Source organism: Pseudochaenichthys georgianus, chromosome 8 (genome assembly GCF_902827115.2).
Source record: "Pseudochaenichthys georgianus chromosome 8, fPseGeo1.2, whole genome shotgun sequence".
Classification (NCBI taxonomy): domain Eukaryota; kingdom Metazoa; phylum Chordata; class Actinopteri; order Perciformes; family Channichthyidae; genus Pseudochaenichthys; species Pseudochaenichthys georgianus.
Genome location: NC_047510.2, coordinates 29151446 through 29171291, shown reverse-complemented (window position 1 = coordinate 29171291; position 19846 = coordinate 29151446).

The following is a 19846-nucleotide window of genomic DNA, read 5'->3' as shown; positions in this document are numbered from 1 at the left end:
CTTGTTGGTCCCTCTCTACATTCACAGAGGGCCCGCTATAGCAACTCAACGAGAGAGTAATGTCAAATGACAGTACATTGACCAATCATATCTTCCCTCTAAATGGGCGGGCTTTATTTTCGCGGACTTTATGACAAGTTCCGCCCGCTGTGAGGTCTATGCAAGGGGTGCAGTGACGCGTCCTAAGACCCGGAAGTAAGCTTCGCTCGGATTCCCTCGACAGAAAGCAGTGGGATTTCTCCATAGGATTTTGGAAAATAGCTCGAAATGAGGTCTGTGGAAAACGAACCTGTTAGATAAATGCACGTTGTGTTCAGCCGGATAATATCCACATGTCTATCCTACTTTTATTATTTTCGAATCATAAATCTAATCGATAGATTTATGATCGATAGATTTATAATTAGCATAAGTTTGTTCATGATGGCTCACTTCAGTGATAGTGATGACATCGTTGCGAAATTATTAACCGAGTCATTTTCAAGATTGAGTTCCAATGATGAACTGGAGTGGCAAAGGATCAGCTGAAGGACCCGCCATCAAGTGCTTCATCCAAAAGGACAGGAGGATGGACTTTGTGTTTCAGTGATTTGATCATCAAAGGTAGGCCTAAGTCATTTTCAATGTGGGACGCCGTGCCGATTTAATTCATTTGTAATTGTTACTTGGCTGTGGGTGCCCTGTCATGATAGGTGTTTATATAAATGGTGTTGTTCTGTGTGGTAGAGGGTCGCTGTCATTGATGCGTTTTGCACCCCGGGCCGCTGATGATATGTGATAATCTGATGTTTTTGTCTCTGCATCTAGCATACAAAAAAGCAAATGGAAATGGAAATGGAACTCTTCTTGTCAATAAACCAAGTTCAATAGTAAATCATTCCTCTACAGAATTCAATTAAAACACAACATTAAACTTAATTTATTAAGGATTTTTGTGCAAAGAAAACAACAGAGCCAAACAATGCCACAGTGGTGTACCATACACAATCATTACAAACCGAGTTATATTGGGCCACATAGGCGTCGTTTGATCTGGGGACGCTGGGGACATGTCCCCACCACTTTTTAAAAGTACAACTTAGAAATGTTTTGGAAAACTATCGAGCAGAAAGAAATGTAATAAACAAGAACACTGGTTTAGTGTCAAGATGTGCCATTTGGACATGTTATTAAAACTTTAATAGAACATGTAAAATATGCAGCAGCACTGCACTTTTAAAAAAGTAATGTAAACCAAAAATGGTCCCCACCCCTTTTTCTAGCAAAGTGACGCCAACAATTTAAGATAATTACGATGGAATCTATGGTGTAAAGCTCAAGAGGACTGAATGTGTCCACTAGGTGGTGTTGTTGTTTGATTTATATGTCATGCAAACTGATTCATCCTGAAGCACTTCTGTTTACATGAAAATCATTAATTGAGTGACTTGTAGAAGGTCTTATGGAGCATCAGTCCAATGTTCTACTCCCACTATTTTCACCTTTATCTTAGCGTAATTCATATATTAGTCGCTGCCACACATTTATGAAGCTGCTTTAATTCCCATTTATTTGGACACAAAGACATTTCATAAGAAGTATTAAAGATGTACCATTGTTAATCATTGTTTTTGTGTGAATCCAATTAGATAGTATCGATTATATTGCTTCTTAATTTAGCACATTAGATTTTTTTGAGTCTAATACTTTAATGTTCTGGATGGCCAATTTAGCTGCCTGGCAATTATGCTTAAAACAATTCTACAAAATCTTTACATTGTCGCCATGTGAAATATATCTCCACCTGTTTAACCTCACTCTTTCTCTCTCTGGGGGCTCATACAACAGGTGTGTGTGAGTGTGTGTGAGTGTGTGTGGGTCTTTGTATCCCACAGTTGTTTCTGTCCAAACTAGGGGTGTAACGGTTCACAAACATTTCGGTTCGGTACGTACCTCGGTTTTTTGGTCACGGTTCGGTTCGGTACAGCAGAATTTTTTTTCACAAAACAAAACATATATATATATATTTTTTTATTATTATTAAACTGTGAATAATGTATTCACTCAAATAAATACAAAATATAATAAAATAAACATTAAGGTGCAGCATTTCGATGAACTGAAATAATCTGTATTTGAACTTTACTGTACAAGTACTCACAAAACATAAACTATTAGTTTTGGGTTTTTAATTATTATTAAACTGTGAATATTCACTCAAATAAATACAAAATATAATCAAATGAACATTAAGGTGCAGCTTTTCGATGAACTGAAATAATCTGTATTTGAACTGTACTGTAATAGTACCGAAGCAGCCAGTTTGACATTATGACTTGCTTGTTATTGTATTTTCATGTTGTTTAAAGAAAAATGAACTTTTCCACATTGCTTGCCGAAAGGGCAGATCTGCTGGCACTAGCAATGTCTCCTGCTGTGGAGAAAACCCTCTCACTAGGGACAGAGGTAGCAGATACAGCCAGGTAGCGCTTTGCTAACATGGCAACATAAGGATATTTGGCGTTTGTAATAGCTTTGGCTCGGTCTGAACTTTTTGCGAGTGGTGGAGGCTTAAATGCTAGTGGGAGTTGGGTTTGCACTTCAGTCTTTTTTCTTTTGGTACCGGTGATATTCACGTTCGGGTGATGCCTTTTCAAGAGTGTGCAAGTTTGATGTATTGCCAGCCGCGTAACCAATTTTAGTTGAACAATGCCGACAAACAGCTTTGGTTTGGTCCACCTGTCTTTGTCCGTCATCCTTGTACGTAACTGCGAAACCAAAATGTTCCCAAACCGGAGACTTCAATGATGCTGGAGGATTTTCGAGCTCAACTTTATCTGCGTTCGCCATTAATTTTCGACAGTTCCTCAAATTACTGACTAAATTTGAACACATCCCTCTGACCAGCTCTCATAGCATGCCCTCTCATCCAATGAAATGACTTGCTCGCTCTATGACGCGATGAGCCCAATGTGAGGAAATTACTCCCAAGAAGTTGTTCACGTTCTCAATTTTTTACGTTTAACGTTATATTCGTGCGGTGCACTTCGGTACACACGTGTACCGAACCGAAGGGCCCGTACCGAATAATTTCGGTACGGGTACGTGTACCGTTACACCCCTAGTCCAAACACATTTAAACTTTGCGATAAAGCCGTTTTATTGGCTAACTGGCATAAGGGAAATGTGATTGGTTGACGGACAAAGTATCATTTGTCTAGCGTTGCAATCAAAGAACAAGGAGAAGTTTTAGGTTAGTGTGTGTGTGTGTGTGTGTGTTTTATATCGTATAAGGCTTCGCCCTCTAAGGCTATCGCTATTGGGTAACCCCCACTGCACGAGTGCAGCACTGACAGACTTATTCCACGCCCACCTACGACGTGGGCCCCACCTCCAGGCTCATTTCCGTATAAATAGGAAGTAGGCCCTACAATCCACTCCTACTTTTCTTCAGCACTCCGTTGCAGAAGCATTGACAGGCAAAACCAGTTATTTTAAGAGCTACTTACCGAAAAGCAAACATTCCTCCTAAAAAGCTTTGTTTTTCGGGTAAGATGGAGACTGGGCAGGAAAGTCAAGGTTGCGTCAGAGATTGCCTCGTATGCGGGTCGGGCTACATTATGAGCTTTGACAGGCACTCACAGTGTGAGTCCTGCCTGGGAATAGAGCATGCAAACGCTGCTCTCACTCCCAGGGTATCATGCTCGCATTGTGCCCGGCTGCCGCTGGCCCTCAGACAGCAGAGAGCGGACGCTCTCGCTGCTGTAGCTGCCGAGGACGATTGGCCTGTCCAGGAGGAGTACTCCGGGGACAAAGCCCTTGATTTCCTGGATCCGAATGGCGGGCACGAGTTGGACGACTACGTCCCCTCCATTCAGGGATCACCGGGTGAGGAATCCCCCATTATCTCTCCCCTCCGGACGGAGGAGACAAGTAGGGGACCCGGTGTAGGTCCGGTGTATGATCCCGTGATCCCTATCTCCGCCAACACGGAGTTGCCGTCGATTGGCGGGATTCTCCTAGAACTTCCGGAGATTATATCCAAGGCGGCCGCCTGGAGAAATCTCCCCGTTCCCCTGGCTCAAGAGAGCTTGCCTCCGGATGACATGTCCGGGGTGTTCTCCCGGGTACACAGGGTAAGGAGTGACCCGGTCTGGCCACGCTTCCCGGCCATAAGGAAGTACCAGGAGGGGGCGGCAGAGGACCCTGGAGCAATGAAAGCTCCGATAGGGACATACGTGCCCCTCACGAGAGTGGTGGGATTTAGGGGTTTCCCGACTGTGCCTCCTCTAGAGCCGAACCTCACAGCGTTCTTTGGGGCTAGGCAGGCCAGCGCAGTTACCGGACGGCAACCCATGCTGGCTGCCACCAAAGATCGGTTTGTCGCCCGACAGACGGACAGAATGCAGCAGGGGAATATACTGGAGGGTGCAGGAAAGGATCTGCTGGAGGCTCCAATCAGTCCGGACGGACTATTTGGACCACAGTTCCACACCATGGTGGAGACCATGAAATCTGCGACAGAGCAGGCAGATGACATAAGGCGTCACGCTAGCTGGCTTAGAGACAAACGGCCTCAGCGACAGCAGCGACAGCAACGACAGCCGCCGCAGCCCCCGCAACAGTCTCAACGGGGGCAGCGCGGACAGCGGCGAGAACAGCAGCAGCGTCAGAATCGCCCTTCGGCAGCTACAGGGGCTCCGTCCCAGGTCTCCGCTTCTCCGCCGCAGAGACAGGATCTGCAGGCGACGAGCCGGAGGGGAAGGAAGAACCCCCGCTCCTGGTCTGATCCTGCGAGTGAACCTCCGAGGAAGCAGAACCGAAGATGACTCTTTGGGGGGGTTATGTGGGAAGAGAGATTTTTCAATAAAAATGATTCAAATCTCAACAGTGTGTCTGTAGCAACTGTGTCTCATGTATCCCCCACACTAGTCAGGCCGGCTGCCATTAATCCATTGATTAAAAGGCAGCAGGATTTGTTGCTTAATCCCTCTGCTTTTAATTTATCAGTCAAAAGACAGAGGGACTTGCCGTTTGAGCCAGCGGTTTTCTAATCTGTCGGTTAGCAAACAGCTAGGCTCGCTGTATAAGCCTGCGGTATTTAACCAGTCGGTTATAAGACAGCAGGGCTTGACATATAAATCGGCCGCTTCTATCCTTTCGGGTAACAAGCAGCACGGTTTTTCCTCTGTCTCAGTTGTGCCTACACACAGTCGTATTAAGCCTAGCGCGGCTATTACGCAAGAGGTGAAAAGCACTGCACACACCTCCGTGAGTGGGAGCATAAATCCGCATCAGGGTCCTGTTTGAGTTTTTTTCTAAACAGAGACAGGATGAGAGTCGGTGTGTGATGCAGCGTGTGGAGACCCCTGCACAGCCCTTTAGGGCGGGGCCCCCCTTGGGTTGCTTCACAAGCAACGGCGGCGAGGGCTCTGGCATGGCTTGTCACCATGACTACCACAGCACAACGAAAACAGGTACGCCCGCTCTCAGAGCGATGCTCAGAGTGGAGGCGGCTATGTTTAATGGACGGATGGATGAGCAGGCTAATCAGCAGAGGTTACTCTCTGCAATTTGCCTTACCCCCCCCCCCCGCAGTTCCAGGGGATTCAGGAAACACTTCTGTCATCCCAAGAACAGTGTCTTGCGCTCCAGTCAGAGCTGCGGAAACTCCTGTTAAAGAGAGCAATCTCCAGGGTTCCGCAAGGGGAAGAAAATCAGGGGTTTTACTCCCGTTATTTTCTTATCCCGAAAAAGACCGGGGGGATGAGACCCATCCTAGATCTGTCAGCATTCAACAGAGTGATACAGAAAAGACCGTTTCACATGCTGACAATCAAACAGGTAATGTAGTGTGCACCAGGGAGATTGGTGCATCTGCATAGACCGAAAGGATGCTTACTTCCACATAACCATTATCCCAAAACACAGGAAATTCCTGCGATTCTCATTCCAGGGAATAGCGTATCAGTTCAATCGACTGCCGTTCGGATATTCCCTGGCTCCACGCACTTTTTCAAAGAGATGGCGCTGGAGCCGCTACGCAGAGGAGGGATGAGAGTGTTATTTTATCTGGACGACCTGCTGTTGCTGGCTCGCTCCAGAGAGGAAGCTGCTTTACAGACGGTACAACTCGTATCTCACCTGTCAAGCCTGGGTTTCATAATCAATTGGGAGAAGAGCTGTCCTCTTCCCTCCCAGATCATCATGTATCTGGGAATGGAATTCAACTCAGCCCGCATGAGAGCACGACTCTCACAGCGGAGAGTGGAGAAATTGACAGCTCTCCTCAGGCGCGTCACACCCGGTAGGGTGGTGACAGCCTTTTCCGTGATGCAGCTGTTGGGCATGATGTCAGCTGGTCACGTGCATTCCTCTATCCATAGGTTTGGATCTGACCTACTGGAAAAATCCCCACGTCCTGTCTGTGGGGGTTCCCCTCGGTAGAGTGACGTCACACACCTCAGTGTTTACGGACGCATCGCTCTCGGGGTGGGGGGGAACATGCGGGTCGCAGGCAGTGGGGGGACAGTGACCGCCTCACATGTCCCTTCATATAAACACGCTGGAATTACTCGCCGTATGGAGAGTAATCCAGCACTTCGCCCCGTTACTGTGGAATCAGCATGTGTTGATTCGAACAGACAACAGGACGGCGGCAGCCTACATAAATCGTCATGGAGGTGTACGATCAGAGCAGCTGCTGGACACAGCCAGGCGGCTGTTGTGCTGGGCGCGCACACACATACTCTCGATCAGAGCAGTATATATTCCCGGCGAGCTGAACAGAGGGGCAGACCTCATGTCCAGAGGAGGTCCTCGATAAGGGGACTGGAGCCTCCACCCCGAGCTGGTCTCCCAAGTGTGGAGCAGGTTTGGGAGAGCCGAGGTAGATCTGTTCGCTGCACGCGGGAACGCGCAATGTGCTCTCTGGTTCTCCCTGAGAAAGCAGGATCACCCCCCTCATGGGTGGACGCATTCGCACACAGACCTTGGCCCAGGGTGTTACTATACGCTTTCCCACCAGTCCCTCTGATCCCTTGGTTCCTGGACCGAGTGCAGGAGGAGCAACTGATAGCGGTCTTAATAGCCCCGGAGCACACGGGAGCGTCCTGGTTTCCCTGCATGCAGAGGATGCTGTCAGGGAGACCGTGAGAAATTCCATGGCGGGGGGATGCTCTCTCCCAGGCGGAGGGAGCAATCAGCGGTCACCCAGTGTTAGGCCAACGTTTGTGGGCATGGCCCCTGAACGGGAACACTTAGTGGGGCTTGGCCTCTCTCAAGATGTTGTGAGTACTATTCAGGGATCTAGAGCCGCGTCCACCAGGGTGTCTTACACAGCCAAATGGACAGCGTTCCAGCGTTGGTGTGTAGGAAAAGGCGTGGACCCCGTTGCGTGTCCCCTGCCTCAGGTGCTATCATTCCTCCTCCTGTTGCTGGACAGGAATTTGGCCTATAGCACAATAAAAACGTATTCGGCTGCCATTTCTTCATGCCATGGAGGTTTTGGGATCAGCACGGTGTTTAGTCACCCTCTGACAAAACGATTCCTACGAGGACCAGAGACTCAGACCGGTGTCACACGCTTTAGCGCCTCAATGGGATTTGGCTGTAGTGCTGCGCGCACTAAGTAAAGCTCCTTTTGAACCTTTGGATCAAGTTCCCCTGAAGTTTTTGTCAGCCAAGGTAGCTCTGCTCCTGGCTCTGACATCAGCTAAAGGGGTGAGTGATTTGTCTGCTCTCTCGGTGGCTCCGTCATGTCTCCAGATCCAAGGAGATGGCAGCTCAGCGGTGTTGCGGCCGAACCCGGCTTTTATGCCAAAAGTGATGACTAGCTCGTTCAGATCGAGAGTGATAACCTTGGAGGGTTTCTTTCCTCCTCCGCACACATCAGAGGAGGAAGCCACATCTCATCTCCTTTGTCCCGTGCGCGCACTGGCATGCTATGTTGCGCGCACAGCTGCTTTACGCAAATCCCAGCGTTTGTTTGTGCATTTCAGAGAGCGCTCAATAGGGTAGCCTCTGTCTGCACAGCGCCTGTGACACTGGCTGTGTGAGGCTGTGGCACAGGCGTATGTTTCCTCCGGGTTGGATCCCCCAGAAAACATTAAAGCGCACAGCACCAGGAGAATATCAACTTCTGCGGTGTTGCACGGAGGAATGACAGTAGAAGACATTTGCACTGCTGCATCTTGGTCTTCCCCCTGTTCTTTTATTCATTTTTATTTGAGGGATGTCTCCCATTCCTCTGACACATTCAGTACTGAATAGCCTGCCAGAATGAGTAATGTCGGGGTTTTTCAATTGCATGCCCTCTCTCCTGCCGGTCGGCACTTAGAGAGCGGCCTTTTGTTCCCCTCTCTTGATCGTTTTTAACAAGTGAGACTCAATCTCGTCTTTTATAAACGACAGGTAGCCTGAGTAAGCCTACCTGCGTCCCTGATGGAGAAATATTCATTTAAAAAAAAAAAAATGCTATATTCCCCGGGAATGGGATGCTCCATTTACGCACAGCGAAATGGACATGGGTTATTAACTGAGTAGGTGTGTTTGGTGCTTCTGGTAACGGATGGAACCAGTGGGGCGTGGACTACATCCTGCTTCGCCCTTAACCCAATAGCGATAGCGTTAGAGGGCGAAGCCTTATACGATATAGAACTGGGGTTACGTAATGCTTCTATGAGTATAGGCGCAGCCCTCTAAGGTTCGGGCCCCACTGGCTCCGCGAATAGCTGAAGAAAAGCTGTTGGAGTGGATTGTAGGGCCTACTTATACGGAAGTGAGCCTGGAGGTGGGGCCCACGTTGTAGGTGGGCGTGGAATAAGTCTGTCAGTGCTGCACGCGTGCAGTGGGTGTTACCCAATAGCGATAGCCTTAGAGGGCTGCGCCTATACTCATAGAAGCTGGGTTACATTACGTAACCCCTGGTGCATCTTAATATTACCAGCGTGTACAAGTGTGTTAAGTCTACACACACACACACACACACACACACACACACACACACACACACACACACACACACACACACACACACACACACACACACACACACACACACACACACACACACACACACACACACACACACACACACACACACACACACACACACACACACACACACACACACACACACACACCAGGCTTGGAATTTCGTCATTTTAGGGGCAAGGCCATTTGGCCTTCCCGTTCACATTTTTTTTAAGGGCACAAAGGCCACATGACAGGGCACAAAGGCTGTTTGGTTAAATTACGCTGGTCAATCAACATGACTGAAAAGTGTAGCACTAACGTCAACACCAGTCGTTTTACAAACGGCTGAATAGCAATAGTGTTTCTTAAACGTATACGTTAAGTTCAGCCATAAACCACATAAGTCAGTCAGGGGTAGACAGTAAGGGTACAATTGTATTGTCACTGGCCCCACCATTGTAACCACTGGCCCGGAGCATTCGTCCACCAAAAAAAAAATCACACATTTGTTGCAATAATTTATGCACTAACTACATTACTACTTGTACTACAACATTTTAATCATCAGTTCTTCCTCATTTCCCTCAATTATTCATATTTGGTTTATTCAAATAATGATATTGTGGTCATTGTTAAAAAATGTCTGCTATTATTATGAGTATTATTATTTGTATAATGCACTTTCTGCCTTCCTGTCATTAGGAGTTAGAGATGTATATTGTCTACTCTTCACTTACTTGTCAGCATAGGTCGGCATTGATGTACAGAGCCGACAGAAGACCTTGTTTATACTGGCATCATATTGAGAGGTGCAGTGACGCGTCCTGAAACCAGGAAGTAAGCTGCTGGTTCCCTCCACAAAAAGCAATGGAATTTCTCCACAGGGTTTTGGAAAATACCTGGAAATAAGGTCTGTGGAAAACAAACCTGTTTGATAAATGCACGTTTTGTTCAGCCGGATAATCTCCACATGTCTACCCTACTTTTATAATTTTCGAATCATAAATCTAATCGATAGGGTTTTGGAACGCAGCACTGCAGCCAACTCCCTGTCACTCCTTTAACTCCTCCGGTGACTTTCTTTTATTTGAAGATTGTTTTTTGCACGGCGCTTGGCCGGTTACCGCTCGTATTAAAAACATGTTGGCGAATGGTTAGGTGGCGCGATAGTCTGTAGTGAAGAAGGAGCGCTCTCCCGCTCACGGGAGCCTGCTCGCGCTGTGCTCTGTTCTCTACTAATAGTTAATTAAAGACTATATATTATGGCTATTTTGCACATCCCTTTCAAGATTTCAAGATTTTAAAGGTGTATTGACATATCATTTACACAACTTACGGTGTAGTTATGAAATGAATGAAAAACTTGGGTCACAGGTCCCTCAACAGTGCAGTACAAGACATCTATCAATATGTGTGTACCTCCACCATTAAACTGTCATATTCTGCACATTTCTTATTCTATCTACATACATAAGAGTATAATCCATATGTATAATATCAGTTAAAATAAGTGCTTCAACATAGTTAACATTGCAGGAAAGCAATATATTAGACGTTAAGTACTTTGTATTTATCTGTAGATAGATACCCCCAACGTTTTTTTCTTATTTAAAAGAAGACCGTAATCTGTTATTTAATGTTTAAATAAAGGTTAATTCGTTTTTCTGTTTTGCACCTCCTCCTATTAATATCTTTGTACATCCTGCACTAAACTGTTTTATTGAAGAGATCACTTATAGTATCTTCTTGATTTTTTTATATTCTATATTTCTATCACAGACCTTCTACTTTCCCCCTATGAAAGTATATGTACTCTTAATATTTTTTTAATCAAATATAACACATAAAAACAATAATTCAATAACGTGCTTTAACCACTAGGCACACAAGGTACACACAGACACTTATGTACAACATCTGAAGATGTGTAGTTTTATTCATGCTTTCACATAATTTTACAGCATATTACTATACTATTTCAGAATCAGTATTTACATTCTTACATTCAAAATGCAATCCAATTCAAATCAGTAATATCTTTAAAAACTACAGTCCTTTTTTATCAGCTGTGCACCGTTATGGTGTAAATATAACCTATCTATGAATTACATCAAATGTAAAAGTCAGCCGAATTAGTGTTGATACTGCAAGGAGACGTATTGTGTGAAGAGAAATTGAGAAGTTTTTTAATTGTTGATATATTTATGATCCACGTCAAGTATTCAGTTTCGGCGGCATTTCTTCAGTTTTTCCATAGGTCTCATCATCAGGGCGCTATAAATAAAGAACTACGGCAGATCTGTAATATTTAATGCAGCCGAACCGTGTATTACAATGCCGTTATGTGATGACTTTCAAAGAGAAAAGCAAGAGCACTCGGAATTAAGTATTATTTTAGTTTTTTCAAATGTTTTCCGGATTTCATATAATATAAACACCAAATCCCAGCATGCATTGCGGCTAAAACATCCAATCAGCGTAGCTGAGAATCTTGGGTAATCGCTCGAAATGCCCACGTCTGTTTCCGGTTATTTTTATTTTTAAATTCAGTTCCTGACGAACGCCAAAAAAGACCGAGATTATGGAATTAAACCAATAAATAAAAGCAAGGATAATTGTATGTTATTGGTGAGTAAATAACAGTGTGTTATTTTGAAAAGAATAACAAATTAGAAGGAAAAAAAGATTTTAAAAATACGAGGCTCTGACCCCCATTTTCCTCACAGACGTAAGGTGATCTTCGTCATAACTAGCAAACTAAACATCATGTACATGTACTGCACAAATAATCAGAAATAAAAACTCATTACTCGCATACAATGACATCAAAACGCATTTTAATGGCCAAATGAACCATAAAATAGGCATTTTTCCACCAAGAATAACACGAAGGACAGCCATTGTTGTTGATCACGTGGTCTGGGAGCTGTTGCAGCGTCCATAGCAACCACCTTAGCAACCATGAATGTGTACACATTCATGAAGTAATCTTCGTCATAACTAGCAAACTAAACATCATGTACATTTACTGCACAAATAATCAGAAATAAAAACTCATTACTCGTATAAAATGACATCAAAACGCATTTTAATGGCCAAATGAACCTTAAAATAGGCATTATGAAGGTCTATGGGACGCCCTTCCCGTAGAAGCCTGACGGTCAAGGGGTCCACTGTCCGCAATGAAGGTCTATGGGACGCCCTTCCCGTAGAAACCTGACGGTCAAGGGGTCCGCTGTGTCCGCAATGAAGGTCTATGGGACGCCCTGCCCGTAGAAAATGACGGGAAAGGGGTACCCTGTACGTAATATAGCGACGGGGAGGGGCCCTGACCGTCCGTCAATATGTGACGGGATGGGAGTGAGAACGTGTTGCACACACACACACACACACACACACACACACACACACACACACACACACACACACACACACACACACACACACACACACACACACACACACACACACACACACACACACACACACACACACACACACACACACACACACACACACACACACACACACACACACACACACATATGGATATTAACAGTCCAAAAAACACATGGATACTAACTATGGTGTGGTCAACACGCTTGTCCAGAAATACTTGAGGCGGATATTTGTCATTTTAGTTGAGTTGATTGCTGTTAAATAAATATTTTTTTCTGACTTTATCCATGTGGTATTCAGCTATACTGATAATATAATTTTAAAGGCTTTGGGATAACAACTTTTGAAACCTCTTCAGGTGCATCAATACAACACAGTTAAACAGAAAGTGTTTCAAACATTAAAAAAGTACATTGACGTCAAATGTAATTGGTATTTCCATCACCCCCCTGTGTTTTAAAATAAACTGTTCTTTTATCCACACTTATTTACAATAATAGTAAATGAAGATATGCTTTTTTTATTTCCTCCATAAAAGGGTTGTATTGCTGTCTTTTGCTGGAAAACATTTCTACAATGTAGAACTGTAGAACAACATTGACCAAGCTCAAATGTAATCGGTATTTCCAGAATTGGCGAATTGCAATTAGCTCTTGAGGTAGCATGTGGATATGTTGTCATTGTTTTGTGCATCATACACTGAAAAAAAAGGCTGTTGGATTCACATGATTTTAATATGGACATCGGTTGCACATATTAAAAACATGTGTACTCAAAACTATTCCATTATGTTAAAGACACACAACTATGTTATGGCAAAGAAACATGAAATTGTTATGTTCATTTGAATATTTCCTTTAATATTAAGTATATTCATTTACCCTATGTTTAACCAACATGACTTTTTTATGTTCATTTTAGGCTTTTAATATACTCAGTATATTTCTGTACAGAGCCACATGAATGTTTTGTTTAAACTACATGCTATAGTTTTCTGTTTAATCTACCTAGTGCTCAAGGGGTACATAAGATATTTCATGTGAATAGAGGCATTTCATACATTCTTCAACAGGATCCATCCTAATATCTTATATCTACAGTATGCATCATAACATTTTAAAACAAAGTCAATACAGACAAACACATTTCTTTGAACAACATTCATGTATTTTTCTCAAAAAATAAAACAATATTAACAACCACCACACATTCAGATGAGCTTTTGGTTTCTCCATCATACAGCCCCACACTGAAAGAAAGGGGAAAGTGGGGTTGTTCAATTTGCAAATATACAGTTATTATATGAGACATAATTTATTCATGTTTCTCGTCGAAACATGAATCAATCAAGTATCATCTAATCTATACCTCACTGATTTACACATTATATCGTGCTTGTGTTTTGTAAAATAAAAAGAGAAAGAAAATGCCTTCATTGGCGGCTTATCAGTAAATAAAAAGTACAACTGAAGTCCATCCATCAATCCGTCAGTCCATCCATTCGTCAGTCCATCGATCCATCCATATTTTTATATATATTTGTATTTTGTATTCGGGATTGTGGGAAACGGTATTTCGATCCCTCTGTCTGTACACACAAACTGAAAGATTGACAATAAAGTTGACTTTGACTTCGATCCATCCTTCCGTCTGTCTGTCTGTCTGTCTGTCTGTCTGTCTGTCTGTCTGTCTGTCTGTCTGTCTTTCTTTCCGTCCGTCCGTCCATCTTTAAGCGATTATCCTGAGTCGTGTCGCGAAGGAAGCAGTTCCAGCAGAGGGCCCTAAACGTCCCTTTCCATGGCCACATCATCTGAATGTGGGATTGCAAGGCGCTCCCAGGCCAGTGTGGTGATATAATCATATATATATAAACTGGCTCCTTTCTAAGTGAAGGATCAGTGGCTTTAATTCGAGTCCCACCCGGATGACTGAACTTCCTTATCCCTAAGGGAGATGCCAGCCAACCTCAGGTGAAAACCCATTACAACCCATTGTATCTTGTTCGGTCATGACTACAGGTGAGAGTAGGAATGAAGATGGGTCTGTAAATGGAGAGTTTTGCCTTCTGGCTCTGCTCTCTCTTTGTCACTACAGTGTGGTGAATTCATTACAATACCATCCTTTTTCTCCAATTCTCTGAACCATTTCACTTTACATTGTCCCCTCATTCAAGAACAAGACCCAAATGTACTTGTAAATTACCTTTAATATGTTTAACCTTTTGTAGAGGTGGTTATATTTGTGTGCCGATGTTTTCCTGTGGTAAAGTTTTAGTTTTGTACTTTTATTTTGATAGTTATAAGATCCGGACTTTTATTTTGAAGGGACTATTGCCGGAAGTGAATAGAGAACGAGGAGTGTAAACACATGTAATGACGGATGAATGACGGAGAAATTAACATCAAATAATTCGTTACGTTGGGTTTTTAGCACCTGGCTGATAGGGGCACAAGGTTTGTTATTACTTTAATTTATATGTGTATTGATATTATGTGGTGTTATTTCGTGGTTTTGCAGAATTTTCAGTCCATGCATTTGAATTAGCAAAACTGCTATATTAGCCTACATGAATTCTGCTCTGTTAGTTAGGGGGCAGTAGTGAGCTATAATTGCATTATTTAGTATATATTAGAAATGTAACGTTTATAAATGCAAGAAATGGAGATGTTTTATCTGTGAGATGGTGGCTAATTATTGTGTTTTCTTTATTTTCTTAGCTCTTACGTTGGTACTTGATACTTAATGTATACATGCAAGGGTGTTCAATAAAAGGATACCATCAGTTCAAGAGTATGACCATTATTCAGCTGGGGACGCTACAGTACTTGAACTCCTTCACTTGGGTAAGGAATCATTCCCAACTTGGATCAGACAGTCCATTGGTTTTCTGCTGAGAACCATGGCCTCAGATTAAGAGGTGGTGATCCTCATCCCAGCCACTTCACACTTTGGCTGCAAACTGATACCATAAGCACTCAAGGTCATAAAACAAAATGTTGGACAAATCGAGATCGAATTAAAGATGAAACATTATTGAGAGTTATAGACTCGTCATCACTACGCATGCTAAGGGGAACTTGAATTACTGTACGACATTTCAGTCTTAACCACAAATGTGAACCTCATGGTGGTGCTCGATCACTAAGTTCAGCAGGACTCATCCTCAACAGAAATTGTAAAGTAATCCATTCAGCAGATATTCTAATAAACCTACTCACAAACAGGCATTGTGTTACAGTCATTCAGCAATATTATATACTGTATGCATGTATTTATAATTGAGCTTTTATTGCATTAATTAAACAAAACACAAATGTAGTTTGGCGCAAGTGCATGCAGTTTACTGGAGCGAATAGCCCCATGACATCATCCACACAAACACACACACACACACACACACACACACACACACACACACACACACACACACACACACACACACACACACACACACACACACACACACACACACACACACACACACACACACACACACACACACTCTAGACTAGATCATGAAGTCAGGCACATTCTGTCCAATCAGCAAGTGGTACACACACACACACACACACAAACATTGCCAATAGCATCAGGTCAGATTTTGGTCACAGAGTTACTCAGCACAAAAGTTAAGCCGTGGCCGCACAAGCAATCATCACACTGGGAACAATGCCACACACACACACTCCAGCCATAGCATAACTCAAACGTTTTCTACAAGGATTAACAGAGGAAGTATGTTTGTGTGTGTGTGTGTGTGTGTGTGTGTGTGTGTGTGTGTGTGTGTGTGTGTGTGTGTGTGTGTGTGTGTGTGTGTGTGTGTGTGTGAGGGAGAAAGTGTGTAGATAGAGTTGTCACGTTACTAAAGAGGAAAGAGGAAGTAAATCGTTTATAGGAAAAAAGATGGGTGTGATCTCAACATGGTGCCGTTACAAGCTGCATTTAAAAGAAAGGATTTACAGATGGTAAAACATGCTTATGAATACTGCCATGAAGTGCTCATACAGCAATTCTGCCCGGTTCCTTCAGCGTATCTTTGACATGTGGAAAATGCTTCAGCCTTTCCAACAGGGCTGTCTTGCTGTAATTGTGTATTGATATATTTTAGTTTCAGTAGTTGTGTGTGTGTGTCAACATTTAGCAGGACGAAACCATGTGTTTTTAAAGAAAAGTGAAATTTGTTTACATTCAAATGACACATTTATTTAAGGGACCATGGCAATTATGATTCATTCTTCTGGCGTAAAAGAGGAAGTTGTGTAACATTATTGTGGAATCACACATTTAATATGAGGAGAGGGAACTTTAACATGGGAGACAGTTTTCATATAAACAGTCAATGTTTTTAAACCATGACAAAATCCTTTCTTTAATCCAAACCAAGAGTTTTTCTGTCCTAAATCATGCTTTTGTGCTTCAATCAAACCAAACCTTAAACTAAGCTTCATGAGTTCATTACTGACACATGTCCATTGGCGAAACACAGAAACAGGATGACAAAATGTCACAGGTTCATATCTTTTAACAACTATTTCCATGTTTTGATCCTCCTCCATGGTTCCCCTGCATCAGATCCTTCCCTCTCCCATCCATCCTCCTTTTCCCCTTCCTCACTTAGGAAATTCTCAGCTGCTACGGTCATGTCAGGTCATCCCCTTGGAGACTATTTTAACTTTTTTAACCTGTGCTTTGACATTTGTTCTCAGCATCAACGTTTAATTAACTGCAAGAAGTTTCACCTGCTTTTTAGAAACACTTTTAAAGTTCCCTTTTTATCTCAGAAACAGGAATGTTGGTTGCACAGTCCAAACCCAACGATAATGCAAAGTAACACACCCACACACATTTTTAACTGTACTAGAATCACAGGCTGGATGCACACACATTCTGATTTCTTTTCACAGTGAAGGTCTGTGCTTTCCAAGTGCCTTCCTAGTTTGTTATCTCTTTGTTTAAATACCAACATATAATATAAACATAAATTGGACATAACATAAAACACTTTCAATTCAGCTGTTATGTGCAGTATGTTTTAAAAATATTTGTGTTCACACATGCAGTTCAAGAGGAATTTCAGATACTTCTTGAAGTTAATTTGGTCTGTCTGCAGCCTTAGGAATCCCAGTAACCAACTCTATCTTCAAGCTTCCATCCCCCAGTCTCCATCTCACCGGCATGCAACTCCAACCAGTGACCCCATACACCACCCTGCTCCTAGTCAAACAAATCCCCCCCCATTCGCTCCAAAAAATAAACTAGTCTCCCATCTCAACCTCAGAGTGCTGCCATCGTTCATGACGTTGTTTAATAAGGAGGACGATGTGATGTTTTTTTTTTTAAATATGGTAATCGTTTAACCTTTATTAGAATTATGGCATTTCTATTATCTTTTTATTTCATTTCTGTTGTACCTTTGTACACTTTGTTTTATGGGGTTTTATATTTTATATTGTTGCATCGACTCATTTGTCTTGTGTCGTATCTGTCGGACAGAAATACTTTTTTTTTTTTTTCCATTTATTTTCATTATCACATATTTTACCTCATTATCTATTAACGTTAAAATGTTATATTTTTCTGCATGTAACGTAAAGTTCTTAACAAATAATCTGAGGGGAATTTCTTGTTGTTTATTTTTAACTTGTGATGTGTCATTTTGTAAAGCACTTTGAGCTGCATGTGTTGTATGAAAAGTGCTAAATAAATAAAGCTTTATTATTATTATTATTATTATTATTATGTTTATCTGTGTGACTGGAGATGGTGGTGGGTTTTTGTGCAGGGTTAGTCTCCTTACTTGACCTTTGAACTTCCAAAGTCTTCATACCTCACCTCAAAAAGCGTCTATACCATTGCTTACACTCAGAAGTCGGCTGATGAATGATGGGAAGTCGAGATGTGTTCCCCTTTTCCCGCTCAGCTGTCCCCACTCACTGTCCGAACAGAAAACCCCCCCAAAATAACAGTTGTTATCTCTCTGTTTGACGGTGTGTGTGTGTGTGTGTGTGTGTGTGTGTGTGTGTGTGTGTGTGTGTGTGTGTGTGTGTGTGTGTGTGTGTGTGTGTGTGTGTGTGTTTATGTCTGAATTGACAGTTGTGGGGCCGTTGTGATGACAAGGAAAATGTCTTTGTTCCACGAAACGGAAGCCAGTTGTGTATGTTAGATTGTTTATGGAAAGGAAAGAAGATTAGCTCGGCTATTTCTGGTCACACAGTGTTATATAGAAGTTTCCTCTACATTCGACAAGAGAAATAGCTACAGCATTTCCTACAATATAAATGTAAAATATTTGCCGTAGTCGAGCAATGAGTCTGACGTCAATAACTATACTCAATCATAAACAGGAAATTACGAATATTTGTTCTTAATCTAACTATTCAACTTTCCTTTTTTAGCTTTTGACGGTGGGCAGCTGTTACTTAACAATCAAAAATAAATGTAAATATTAGATATTCAACCGTCATGGGTTTTCAATCTTTTGTAATGCGGCAACATATGAACCTGAAACAATGTTTTTTTCCCTTGTGTTACTGGAATAAATATACTTATTTGTTACGCCCCACCTTTAAAATGGCCCTATGGGGCTAACACAATTCCACCACTGACCCAAATAGAACACGAAAGACACCTTTAAAATCATCAGATCCATAGGATTTATTATAACAACACATCAAAGGTTTAATTATCCATCGTAGGATGAGAGGCAGAAACACAGCAGTCCCCAAACCAGAGGCCTCGCTCTTCTGCTGCTGCACTGGAGCTTTTAAGCACTTCCTTCCACAGGTGCACCTCGTCTGAACCTCGTGTAACCAGGTCTGCTACAGCAATGCAGCACACCTGGGTAGAGGAACCAAAAGGAAAAAGAAACCGGGAATACATACAGCCGTAACACCTCCACCCTTAAAACAATGAATAAATAGAAAACTAACACCATACTATTCTATTCATTGAAATTAATGTGGAATTTCAGTGACTTTTATCAAGGCTGTGCAAGGCAGCTAATACACTTAAGCACACCACACTTAATATATCAATATATAAATGCATTAGATCAGACAACAGGACTGCTGACAAAAGGTGTCAACCTGGGTCAAGTGTCGAACAACAAGATATTTTCAAACTCTAAAACAGGGCCAACTAAGATGCTGCCACACAGAATGAGCAGCAACCACACAAGTAGCCAAATCAATTAAACAAAATGGCTACCACCATGAGGTGACAAACAAACTAAAAAGCCAAACCAAGTTACTGCGTTTACCAACACACAAACCGCAACAGACATGTCCAACACAATGTGGAGTGCAACAGCCACAAACCTTAAGGATCACCACAAGTAGACCAACTACAAAGTTGCTGCCATTCACTAATAGCAACACTATGATCCAACACAAGTGAACTGCAACGGCGCCGGATTAATTTCAGAAGTGGGGGGGGGGGGGCCAAAAAGTGCGTGTGTATGTGACATAGGCCTACTTGCCAACCCTCCCGATTT